This window comes from Portunus trituberculatus, chromosome 23, assembly GCF_017591435.1.
Source record: "Portunus trituberculatus isolate SZX2019 chromosome 23, ASM1759143v1, whole genome shotgun sequence".
NCBI classification, from domain to species: Eukaryota; Metazoa; Arthropoda; class Malacostraca; order Decapoda; family Portunidae; genus Portunus; species Portunus trituberculatus.
In genome coordinates, this window is record NC_059277.1 from 8,927,270 (window position 1) to 8,939,769 (window position 12,500).

The 12,500-nt window shown below is 39.0% G+C and overlaps 1 protein-coding gene across 14 annotated transcripts in view; it reads right to left on the bottom strand.

The window, feature by feature from the left end:
* Positions 1-12,500, bottom strand: part of LOC123507831 (potassium voltage-gated channel subfamily KQT member 1-like) — a 428,798-nt gene that overhangs the window by 343,309 nt on the left and 72,989 nt on the right. The window contains exon 1 of one of the 14 annotated variants that reach the window (XM_045261077.1): positions 4,814-5,289. The exons of the other annotated variants lie outside the window; for them this stretch is intronic. The gene's annotated coding sequence lies outside the window, so the exon portion shown is untranslated. Of the gene's footprint in view, positions 1-4,813; positions 5,290-12,500 lie in introns of those variants that run through there. 14 annotated transcript variants of the gene reach the window in all.

Consider the following 12,500-nt stretch of genomic DNA (forward strand, 5'->3'; position numbering starts at 1 on the left):
ATTATTGTATTAAAATATGGGAGCTAGTAATAAAACACAATTAGTACGAGCTCAGAAATTACAGAATTTTGCAGCCAAAGTGGCTATTGGTAATGCAAAAAAACACGACCATGCAACTCCAATTTTAAACGAACTTGAATGGTTAAAATGAAAGATAAATATTTATTCGAACTCGGTACCTTGGTGTTCAATATTGTAAAAGGGAATTTCCCCTCCTGGCTGTTTCACCTTCCAACCAATAATGACATTAGAACAATAAACACCAGGCAGAATGACCATCTTTATGTACTGACATCACCAGAAACTCACACCTAATAATGGCCCCTAAATTTTGAAACACCTTACCTGGTAATATTACTGGTGTGAATAATATTTCGATGTTCAAAAAACGCCTGAAAGTATTTCTACTAAACAATACGTAGAGATAATACGCCATTTACTAATTTTTCACTATTCATGTATAGGTAGGACTGTACAAAGCACAACCGAGTGTTTTTAAAGTGTTTTTTAGTGTGTTCTTAGTGTTTTTAGTGTTTTTAATTTTTAACTCTAGGCTTAATTAATTGAGAGGAAAGTGCATATACTACATATATTTTTATGTATAATTAATAACCATTGTAACAAATGCAAATAAACTCTGATTCTGATTCTGATTCTCTCTCTCTCTCTCTCTCTCTCTCTCTCTCTCTCTCTCTCTCTCTCTCTCTCTCTCTCTCTCTCTCTCTCAGTCAGCAGTTCTTTATTACTTTTCAGTCTATCAATTAGTATCGAACGAACGTCTCTCTCTTTCTCTCTCTCTCTCTCTCTCTCTCTCTCTCTCTCTCTCTCTCTCTCTCTCTCTCTCTCTCTCTCTCTCTCTCTCTCTCGCTGACAGCACCAATGACTCACCTCGTAAATCAACCTCGTAGAAAATATTGCAAAAAATGAGAAAACACAATTACAAAAACTCAGGTAAATGTGCCAAGCGGGAAAGGCGAAGGTGTGAGTTCTCTTTTCTCATTCTCTCTCTCTCTCTCTCTCTCTCTCTCTCTCTCTCTCTCTCTCTCTCTCTTGTATTTCTTCTTCTTGTTTCAATTTTTTTCTCTATTTCGTTTCTATTATTTTGTATTTTCATGTCGTTTTTGTTTCGTCTAGAGTGTTTTTTATTTCGGGTTTTGCTATCTTAGTTTGTATTTTTTTTTTTTTCGTTTCGATGAGAAAACACTAATTTCGTTTTCTGACATTATATAAACAAACGTGACCCAAATCTGTATGTATGTGTGTGTGTGTGTGTGTGTGTGTGTGTGTGTGTGTGTGTGTGTGTGTGTGTGTGTGTGTGTGTGTGTGTGTGTGTGTGTGTGTGTAAACCCTCCTTCCTATGTATACACAATAACAACAATCTTCACCTCTGCACATCCTCGTCACGCGATGAAATATGTAGCGAGGGATGTTACTCTATCATTTCCAAGGCGGAGGAGGAGGAGGAGGAGGAGGAGGCGGAGGAGGAAGAGGAAAACGACGATAAGGAGGAGGAAAGTAAAGAAACACTAACTAAAAAACCATATTTTCTACGAACATGCTACTACTACTACTACTACTACTACTACTACTACTACTACTACTACTACTACTACTACTACTGCTACTACTATTACTACTGCTGCTGCTACTACTACTACTACTACTACTACTACTACTACTACTACTACTACTACTACTACTACTGCTACATACTACTACACCACCACCACCACTATTACAACCACCACCACTACTATTGCTACTACTACTACTACTACTTCTACTACTACTACTACTACTACTACTACTACTACTACTACTACTACCCCCACCACCACCATCACAACTACTCCTATTATTACCACCACCACCACCACCACCACTACTCCTACTACTATCACCACCAATACTACAGACCAACTAACATATGAATAATAATGAACAAAAAATAACCTAACATAAACACATAACACATCCTTCAACTAACAAGTAACCCTCCTTCCCTTACGCCCCTTAGGTACCCCCTCCACACCAGGTAAGAACACCCCCACCGAGCCGGAACACCCCAGCCACGTGAGTCTCACCTGTGGAGCCGCGCCGGATGTAATTATCTCACCTGAACTTCACTAATTACACACACACTTCATCATGTCTTTACCCAAATTAGATTCACTGTTTTTTTTTTGGTTAATCTACTTATTTGTTTATTTATTTACCTTTTCATCTGTTTATTTGTTATCATCCTTGTTTTTCCTTTCCGTCATGTCATGTAGAAGAGTCAAGGGGAAATATGTACAGGTTGATAAATGAATAAGTGAATCATAGACGTAACAGTCCTAATGAGTCAAAATTGGTCGATCTTTTTATCTATTTATCTTTTCATTGTTATCATCCTTGTTTTGTTTCCTTTTCTTCATGTCATGTAGAAGAGTCAAGGGGGAAATATGTACAGGTTGATAAATGAATAAGTAAATCGTAGACGTAACAGTCCTAATGAGTCAAAATTGGTTGAATAAAGATGCAAAATGAAATTGTTAATGCTCCTCTTTTGAAACCAAGTCTTAGAAAGGAACAAAACAAGAGCATCCAGAAAGTGTTAGAGATTGCATCAAGGAAATAAAATAAATGAGATGATATAAAAAGAAAGGAAAAAAAAGACTGATGAATTAAAAACTGTAAATCGCAAAGTATATAAACAATTTTTTTTTTTTTGCATGTGTATATGAAAGTCAATTAACTTTATAGATTTATGCCTTAATGTGTGTGTGTGTGTGTGTGTGTGTGTGTGTGTGTGTGTGTGTGTGTGTGTGTGTGTGTGTGTGTGTGTGTTGCTTTTTTTTGCATGTGTATATAAAATTCAATCACCTTTATATGTTTATGCCTTAATGTGTGTGTGTGTGAGTGTTGCTAATAAGATGCAAGATCTCTCAAATTTTCTCATCGTTCGGGCGTCATGATAGAGAAGAATACTGATTGGATAAGCCTCGTGACGTCATACAAGAAGCAGGAGGTCATTGGCTAACACTCGTGACGTCACAGACCAGAACGCTGCTCATTGGAGGAGACGCGTGACGTACATGACTAAGGAACTAATGAGAATGAGTCACAAGAATAAATATTTCTACAAAGCACGTACCTAAAACATTTCGAATTTTTATTTTAGACTCTCTCTCTCTCTCTCTCTCTCTCTCTCTCTGTGTGTGTGTGTGTGTGTAATTCACCTCGGTCGTCTGCTGGTCACCCAACCAGTCTTCCCCTCGTACGGAGCGAGCTCAGAGCTCATAGACCGATCTTCGGGTAGGACTGAGACCACAACACACACACAACACACACCGGGAAGGCGAGGCAACAACCCCTCGAGTTACATTCCGTACCTATTTACTGTTAGGTGGACAGGGGCCACACATTAAGAGGCTTGCCCATTTGCCTCGCCGTTTACTGGGATTCGAACCCGGGCCTCTCGATTGTGAATCGAGCGTGCTAACCACTACACTACGCTGTGTGTGTGTGTGTGTGTGTGTGTGTGTGTGTGTGTGTGTGTTCTACATTTTTGTATTCCTTGCACCATTTGCAGTTTTTTTTTCTTTTTTTCTTTTCCTACCCCTTTATATTCTTCCCTTCGCGCCTCTCATAAATCTTCTTACTCCTTTACGTCACGTCTGTAATCTCTCTCTCTCTCTCTCTCTCTCTCTCTCTCTCTCTCTCTCTCTCTCTCTCTCTCTCTCTCTCTCTCTCTCTCTCTCTATCTATCTATCTATCTATCTATCTATCTCTTATTCTCTCTCTCTCTACTTGCCCTTTATTCTCTTTCCCTTCGCTCACACACAGAAAGACACACACACACACACACACACACACACACACACACACACACACACACACACACACACACACACACACACACACACACACATCTTGGCGGGGAGACACCACCATGTACATCAACTTCACGTGAAATATTGTTCTTCTTTTGTTTCATAAAATCTTTGCCAACATCAAAAATTTATTATACGACAAACAGTGCAGACGCAAACACATGAATCAGTAGACACTTTTTCCCTCTCCTATACATATATACGTAAGAAGAACATTTATATTCATTAGAGGTAGAAGTGACTATGAATCTACTGTCTCCTCTTACTAATGTATTGGGTAATGTACAAAGGAAAGCAATGTTAAGAGAAAGTTAGTTGAGGGTTTGAGGTTAAGATTTCCTAGGTTTTCTTTCGTGAGGTTGAGCTAAGTCAGGTTTCATTAGAGCTGGATCGCATTGTGTTTGGTTAGAATGGGTTAGGATTAGCTAGAATAAGTTAGTTGAGGTTAGGTTTTTGGGTATGAAGTTACGATTGGCTAGGTTTTGTTTGGTTAGGTTGAGTTAAGTTAGGTTTCATTAGATCTGTATCGCGTTGTGTTTTTAAGTATGTGTTATATAGGATTAGGTTAGGTTAGTTTAAGTGATGTTGTATTAGATTAGATTAGGTTACATTTGGGTAGGTTTAATTAGGAGAGGTCAGTTTAAGTTAGGTTACGTTGCTATATTATGTTACACCATGCTAGGTTAAGCTTTTGTTAGTTTTTATTACCATATTTTTAAGTTGCTTTCATTAAATTGGCGATTAGTTTAATTTAGGTTTTGACTGTGTGGATTAATTTAGATTATTTCAAGTTATCTTAGGTTAAGTAAGGTAAAGTTAAAGATTTTGTTACATGCTGAAATGAACACACACACACACACACACACACACACACACACACACACACACACACACACACACACACACACACACACACAAACGTAATCACAAAACAGTACCTTGATATTCACAGCAGATAAAGCCGCTCCGTCCCTCTGACCGCGGCTCTTTTATTCCCCACCAATCATTGCTCTCCTCTACGTCGCCTTTCCAGAGCTGATGAAGCAAGTCGAGAGCTACTCACTTCTTCCCTCTCCTCGCCTTTACCTTCGTGAGCAACTACCTCACGAGCTTTTCAGGCAACAAATTCACTATAACACTTTATTACAATCACAGAGACGTGTTATCACTTCGAACGTATAAAAATAAAGTACGTGAAATCGAACAAAAATAACAATAACAACAATAAGTCACGTGCTCGGCTCGGAATCACGAAATCACGAAAAAAAACGAAATTTCAGGTTAATTAGTTTCTCCTTTCAAGACACCAGGTGAGTCGTAGGTAAATCGCAAGTAGATGATGGAAGTAACGTGGAAGTTCTAATATGAAGAATTTTAGACCCAGACACCACACTCGTCCCGCCAACACCAACGAGATACTGAGGAAGGGTTAGCAGGCGTCTCCAGGGTGGGGGAAGTGGTGGTGGTGGTGAGGGAGGTGGTGGTGGGGGAGAGAGGGAAGGGAGAGGCAGAGTGAGTGTGGTGGTGATGAAACGAAGGCCAGGGTTTTAAGGTTGTACGTGTGTGTGTGTGTGTGTGTGTGTGTGTGTGTGTGTGTGAGAGAGAGAGAGAGAGAGAGAGAGAGAGAGAGAGAGAGAGAGAGAGAGAGAGAGAGAGAGAGAGAGAGAGAGAGAGAGAGAGAGAGAGAGAGAGAGAGTGTGTAAAGGGAGGGTAAGAGTACAAAAACAAACACAAAATACATGGCATTTTTTTGCTCACAAAGTCAATAAACATGTCCGAGCAACAAGGTAATAAATACTGAGAGAGAGAGAGAGAGAGAGAGAGAGAGAGAGAGAGAGAGAGAGAGAGAGAGAGAGAGAGAGAGAGAGAGAGAGAGCTTACACAATGCAGTAACAATAGTTCACGGAAACATACACAAAAATATATTATATTAAAAGAAAAAATCAATAAAAAATAAGCAAACATGGATGAATCTCTCTCTCTCTCTCTCTCTCTCTCTCTCTCTCTCTCTCTCTCTCTCATCGCTGATCCCTTCTACCTACTCTCTCTTCCCCTCTAGTTTCATCCTTCCTCTTTTCTCTCACCACATCTACCTTTCTCCTAAACCCTCCTCCTCCTCCTCCTCCTCTTCCTCCTCCTCCTCCCCTCCTCCTCTTCCTCCCTGACCTGCGCCAATCCAACTGCCTTCCTTCTCCCCTCTTTCCCCTCTCCTCTATCCCATTCTCAGCGAGTCACATTATTTTGGGGGAAAATGTGTCAGGCTTCTTGGAATATTTGAGCGAAACTTTACAGTAAATTTTCTCACTTTTATTCAGTTTTCATTTTTCCCGTTTGGTATTTCAATATATTTAGTTTTTTTTATGTTTCTTACTTTAATGGAGAATGTTTGGCTTATGTGTGTGTGTGTGTGTGTGTGTGTGTGTGTGTGTGTGTGTGTGTGTGTGTGTGTGTGTGTGTGTGTGTGTGTGCGTTTAAGTTAAAAATGTTGCGTGTGATGTTTAATCAAGTCTGTCCTTGTTTTAATGTGTGTGTGTGTGTGTGTGTGTGTGTGTGTGTGTGTGTGTGTGTGTGTGTGTGTGTGTGTGTGTGTGTGTGTGTGTGTGTGTGTGTGTGTGTGTGTGTGTGTTCTAAGGGACTTTTGACAACTTTCATTACGGTTATCGAAGTTGATAATAAGATAAACACTATCATAATTTCTTCCATTTCCCTTTCTTTTTCTATTTTTCTCTTCCTTTGTTCTTTTCAATTCTTCTAGTTACTCAATTTAGCTTCATTTAACTTCATTCAAACCTATTCTCTCTCTCTCTCTCTCTCTCTCTCTCTCTCTCTCTCTCTCTCTCTCTCTCTCTCTCTCTCTCTCTCTCATCTCCTTTCTCCCAAGCCTCCCACGACAATATCTCTCTTCTTTAACTTTCCCTTCTTCTTTCTCCCTTTAGCATTTTCTTTCCTCCTCTCTTTCTTTTTCCTCCATTTCCTCCCTTATCTCCTTCTCATATTTCCTTTTCCGTTCCTTCTATTTTTTCTTTCATTTTTCTTCTATTTACTTCATTTTTCGTTTCTTTTCCTTTAATCTTCTTTCCGTTTCATGTCTACAACGATCTCTCTCTCTCTCTCTCTCTCTCTCTCTCTCTCTCTCTCTCTGATGCTAAGGACTTTATTAAGGGAAGAGATAATAATAAAAAAGATTGTAAGTAGTCCTTGAGCTTAAGACACTCATGGTGGTGGTGGTGGTATTAGTAGAACAAGAAGTGGTGGTGGTAGTGGTGGTGGTGGTGGTGGTGGTACTGGTGGTGGTGGTGGTAAGAGAGGAGAGAGAGAGAGAGAGAGAGAGAGAGAGAGAGAGAGAGAGAGAGAGAGAGAGAGAGAGAGAGAGAGAGAGAGAGAGAGATGAAATAATAAGACACAAATGACCTTGACAGCCACACACACACACACACACACACACACACACACACACACACACACACACACACACACACACACATGTTTCAAATTATAAACATCACAATCTTCCTTCCTAATCTAAAGCATCCTACGCTTATTTTCCCTTCTTTTTTCCATCTTTATCACCATGTACTAATATTCCTTCACCACCACCACCACCACCACCACCACCACAGGATAAGACACGACATAATCCTAATCCCATCCTTACGATCCTTACGTAGAAAAGTAGGATTAGTTACCATTATCCTGCTATTAATCCCCTTAAGTCCTCAGGTGATGGGGAAAGAGGGAGGGGAAGAGGGGAAGGGGAGGGGAGGGAGGGAATCAATTGTATGGTTGCATTTTTCTCCCATACATTTTTGAGTTTAATTTTTTTTCATTTTCGGTTTCACTTTTGTATTATAAGTACGCAAGTTTGTAGACCAAGAACGTAACAGAGAGAGAGAGAGAGAGAGAGAGAGAGAGAGAGAGAGAGAGAGAGAGAGAGAGAGAGAGAGAGAGAGAGAGAGAGAATGGGCGCTCTACTGCAGTGAGGCCATTTCAATTATTTCAACCTGACTCCTCTATTTGTCTCCCTACACACACACACACACACACACACACACACACACACACACACACACACACACACACACACACACACACACACACACACATTCTTTGCTCTCCTTAGGGAAAAGCAACGAGGTGGTGAAAGAAAGTTGCTTCAGACGTTGATACAGTTTGCTGGTGGAGATGAAAACTAATGGTGAGAGTAAGGTGATTGGACAGAGAGAGAGAGAGAGAGAGAGAGAGAGAGAGAGAGAGAGAGAGAGAGAGAGAGAGAGAGAGAGAGAGAGAGAGAGAGAGAGAGAGACTATACACACACGCACACTAATCAAATCAAACACTACAGGAAGGGAAACGAGTGAGACAGAGACAGAGAAATCGAGGAATACTGCCATACAAACACACATATGCACAGGAGGCAGTAATAATAGAAGTGAATTAGTCTCCCGAAAGAACCTGCACCAAAGAAAACGGACACACTGCAGCTATATTTACGGGGTGTATGAGTTATTTTTTCTACTCTTATTCCACGAAGGTCCTCCACTCTCCACCAGATTCTAAATGTTTATACCACTCTGACATTACTCCTTTCGCCTCTTACGTGTATGCGCTAAAGTTAACATATTACAAGGAATCCAAGCAGTAAATGATTATAATGGAGTTGGAATGTTAAGGTTTGCAATACGAGCTGTGTCAAACATGCATTATTAGTCTCGAAAATATGCATGGAATTCTAAATAAAGAGTTTTTTCATTAATGATATCATGACCATGTTTTTTAATGGCGGACTGGCACATTATTCTGAAACGTCTCATCGTGTTACCTTGAATATTTGTAACAGGCAATAGAGAACGTTTCTTTAATCATTTTCAAGTCTTTTATCTCATTTCCAGTGATAGTTTAACCCCTTCAATACTGACACACTTTTTTACCATGATTTTGAAATATGATTGGATTATTTTACATGCATTATGGAGATCAAAAAGATTAATATCCAGAGTTGTTACTATTTTAATCTCCACATAAGTTTCTGAAGCTGTTTGAAATCGCTAAACAGTAACCAGAATGAATATAAAACCTCTTCTTGGTACTGAAAGGATTAATAAGGATTCTGAACATATAGGACAGCGTTATTTTATATGGCAGTTGGGAAAAAACTCTTTGTGAGGGAATGGACTTCAATAGAGTTTTCAAGATTATCAGCGGTAGATTAACCTCTTCAATACCATAAATTACGTTTTCATATTCATTCTACTTACTATTTGGTGATTCTATACAGCTTCAGAAACTTATGTTGGGATTAGAAGAGAGAACATTCTGGCTATTAATCTTCTGACCTATATAGACCTTTCCTAATGTAAATAATATCGTCTAATCATACCCAAAGTTCATGGTAAAAATACGTCTCAATACTGAAAGGGTTAAGGAAAAGTGTTGCCATATTACGCAAAAATTTCCTTCAGATCTCTAGATTTAAACGTCCTGGAGGAAACATAGTAGCATTAGCAGTGAAGCAAAATACAGTGGAACCATGCGAGCTTTGGGATCCGAGGGGTCTCCAAGCGCACGGGTTCGAATCCTGTCCAGGGTACAAGTGTAGGTTGGGCTTCCTCACTCGGGGCAACGGTTTCCTAGCGGGTGGCTTTGAGATAGAAGGTACCCCAAAAAATGTACCTCCTTTAGCCCATAAATTCCCGTGAAAAACCCACATGGTGTAAATAAAAAAAATGAAATAAAAAAAAAGCCGCACACTGGTAATACAATAATTTTTTTAAGATATTGATGTACTACTTCAAATATAATCACGAGTACACTAACTACTGTATAACGACATCCACACCACTACTAGTCTATATCTCCCTCCCTACCACCGCCTTACTGCTCTAGTCGTAAAAAAAAAAATAAACATAGATCTTAAGACAATGGTATACTACTTTAAATATCATTACGACTACTCTAGCTAATAAAACAACATCCACTCTCTGCGCACCATTACTACTCTACATCTCCCTACCACTGTCTTACTACTCTACTCGTAAAAATTATCACATAGATCTTAATACAATGGTAGACTGCTTCAAATATCATTACGAGTACTAACTAATTAGTAATATAACATCCACTCTCTCTCTACCACTCTACATCTCTCTCCCAACCACCGCCTTACTGCTCTACTCGTAAAAAAACCACATAGATCTTAAACCAATGATAGACTGGGAAACTCTGGAACTCCCTCCCTGCATCTGTATTTCTGAATTCCTACAACTTGTCTTCTTTTAAGAGGGAGGTATCGAGGCATTTGCTCCCCTAATTCTGGCTGACGGTTTTGGCACTTTTTACACTTTTCAGAGAGCCAGCACTCAAGTGGGCCTTTTTTTAACTTTCTTTTTTTTTTTTGCCCTTGGCTGGCCCTCTTCCCTACGTAAAAAAAAAAAAATCATCCACGCTCTCTACACCACTACCACTTTCTCCCAACTTCTGCGTCACTAATCTACTCGTAATAAAACACATAATCTTGGTACAATGATATACTGCTTCAAATATCATCACCAATACACTAACTAGTAAAGCAACATCCACGCTCTCCCTATCACTCTGCATCTCCTTCCCTACCACCGCCTTACTAATCTATTCGTGTAAAAAAAACACATAATCTTAAGCCAATGATAGACTGCTTCAAATATCATTACGAATACAAACTAACTCTAACTACTAAAACAACATCCACGCACCCCACACCACTACTACTCTACATTTCCCTACCAGTGTTACTACTCTCGCGTAACTCCTTCGCCTTATCCACCTTCTTTCCATCTCCACCTGCTACTGTTCCCACCCATAGCGTAATCCTTCACGGCAGCCCATCTAAGACTGTGCACCGAGCCGGAGTTAAACTGTTAATCTCTTAGTTGACTTTTGATGTTGTTGCAGGATGTACTAATCAAAGTAAAGAGATTGGCTTATTTTCTGAGAGAGAGAGAGAGAGAGAGAGAGAGAGAGAGAGAGAGAGAGAGAGAGAGAGAGAGAGAGAGAGAGAGAGAGAGAGAGAGAGAGAGAGAGAGAGAGAGAGAGAGAGAGAGAGACTCGTACACTAGCTAATAAAAAGAAATACACATACATTTACAAGTTACAAACACGCACAGACAAGAAACAGGCATAAAAAAAAGTGATCGATTAATAAAAAAGAAAACGAAGACAGACAAACAGAAAACAACGACACACCAACAGAGACACAAGCAGACAAACAAAAATAAAGAAAAGAAAGACAAACAGAGCTATCACACCAACAAACACACGAACACACGAACATACAGATTACATAACACACCCACTAACAACCTGCCACGGTGATAGGACTTCTTAATTAACTTGGACCAGGTAAAGGTGTTTTTTGGAGGAATTAGATCCAAAATACCACGCGAAATGTGAAGGCAGTTAATCAGTGCTATTATATGCGACTTAATTAGCATGAACTATTTAAGTAATACGATGAGTTTTACGTACACAGGTAAAATTAGTTATGAAAGCTGATTAAAGTTGAACTGAGGTAGAGAGCTCTTTTATTTCTATTTTTCCGCTGGTGCCACTGACAATTTTTTATTTTATTTTGAGAGTATGATTAAAAAAAGATATCAAGAAAAACTAATCATCTTTGAAATTCTTTGCTATGTTATTGTTTTCTTTACATATTAACTTCTTCAGTATCATGTCATTTTTTCATATCTCTTCTACCTACTATTTGGTAATTTTATAAAGCTTTAGAAACTTACTTGGAGAATTAAAATAGTGAAGACTGGCCATTAATCTTCTAACCTCCATAAACTCATAATAAAATAGTCTAATCATACTCAAAACTCAATGTAGAAATGCGTTCCAGTACTGAAAGGGTTAAAGAAGAAATGCTAACTTTTTGGATAATACTCATAATTAAAGTGTGCATGTACATTAAGCTTTCCGTGAACATAACCACAATTGTTATCCGAAGAAAACTCAACTTTTAACGACTGCATTTACATTATCCTCTGTGTCACCAGCTCTAACACGGTCTAATAGTATGATTTGTATAACTATCGCAATGCTTCTCTAAAAACAAGAACCACACTTAGATAATTCCAACCATTAATCCCTTCAGTACCATGACGCGCTTCCATCTTCATTCTGCTTACTATTTGTTATTTTGGTGGTTTGAAATAGTGAAGACTGTTTCCATTAATCTTCTGGCCTCCAAAGACGCTACCTAATGTGAATAAAATAATCAAATCGTAATCAAAACTCATAGTAAAAATGCATCTTAGTACTGAAGTGGTTAATTAGAAAACCCACTTCCTGTTACAGTGCCCAGCTTATGCCAATGAAAGAACGAAAATAATGCAAAGAGAAATACTAAATACGAAGGAAGAGAACACCATCGGAGACCTGTTTTTTTAAGGAAGTAATTCAAGAAACCAAGGCAGTGATATATGAAATGTGGGAAAGGAGGAAACGCCAAAGGAAAATTCTAGACAACTGAAAACTGACCAATGAGAAACAACAATAAATATCATCAGAGAAGCGACGTTACAATGAATGGCAAAGCTTCCTGAACGACACCTAACCTGACCTGAGCAAAGTCTCCATTTAATCTCTTCA